This window comes from Oxyura jamaicensis, chromosome 8, assembly GCF_011077185.1.
Source record: "Oxyura jamaicensis isolate SHBP4307 breed ruddy duck chromosome 8, BPBGC_Ojam_1.0, whole genome shotgun sequence".
Taxonomy (NCBI): Eukaryota; Metazoa; Chordata; class Aves; order Anseriformes; family Anatidae; genus Oxyura; species Oxyura jamaicensis.
Window position 1 is genome coordinate 15830055 of NC_048900.1, and position 1225 is coordinate 15831279.

Here is a 1225-nt window from a genome sequence, read left to right on the forward strand (position 1 = left end):
GCCTCCCGGGGGGGCGGCCCGCGGTGGCGCCGGGGCCTGGCGTGGGGCGGCCGGCGGCGGGGGGAGCTGGGCGAGGCCTCGGCCTCCGGCGGGGCGGCCTGGAAAGGCTGTGAGGAGAGCGGGCTGGCAGCGCGCTAACAGCGGCGAAGCGCCTCGGAGGGTGACAATTGGAAACACAAACTTGCAGCCCGGCGATTCACCAGGCGCGGACTGCAGGCTGCTGCTGAAAGGAACGGCGTGCTGCAAGGGACGTCTGCCCGGCGCTGCCAAGGGAGATTTACGGCTCTGGCAGGGCCGGGACGGGACAGGCTCAGCATCGGAGGGAGGTGCTTACTTTTCCTCCGATGACTTGCCCCGAGCCTTATGGATAGCGTGTGTATCCCCTCAGGGACACGCAAATATGTAAACACGGAGAAACTCAAATATATAACCCCCTGGGGGAGTTAATGGAAACAAATACGCCATGAGGCATCACAGCTGTCTCACTGCAGAAACACTAACTGGATCAGGATGTAGACCGAGGGGCTGCTGCGGGGAATTCTGGCTCCACGTCCTTCTGAGCCATCTGCTTCAGGGGCTGCTGAAGGCAGGCACAGGTTCCTCATCTGGGAGCCGCTGATGTGATTTACAGCAGTGGAAGTTCAGCTCATCACCCGACCAAAGCGTTTGGTTAAGTGCTTTGCTGCACAGAGCCGCTTCCCTCGGCTGAAGCCCCCGGTTGGGTTGTGTTTTCTGAGGAACCTCAAGAACCAAGGGGCTAAAGCTGGTGCAGCTCCCTTCTAGCCCTGCGGAGCCACCAGCCTAAAAGATTTCCACAGTAATTCACCATTATATAACTTGAATGCTTGTCCCCAGGCACTGGGGTATATGGCAGAAGATTAAAACAAATGAGCAAGATTTCCATACGGACAAATGCACTGGGCTTCTTTTTTGAGCTAAAGAAACTGTTACCATGACTGTTGCATTCATTTTCTTTTTATTGGTTTCTTTCCATTACTCTTAACTCCTGGCAGCAGCTTAAGAGAATCCCTCCCTGTCCTGGATGGTTTCTTCTTTCAGCCATCTGCAGTTGTTCTGTTCACCCTGTCGTCATCACTTAGCTCATTTAATCTTTTCTCATAAGTCAGTCCCTCCCGTTACCTAATCACATTGCTGCTTTTCCCTGAAGCCCCTCTCAGTTGCTCATTTATTTCCTAGTGACACGGTGGCCAGTAACCCTGCCATT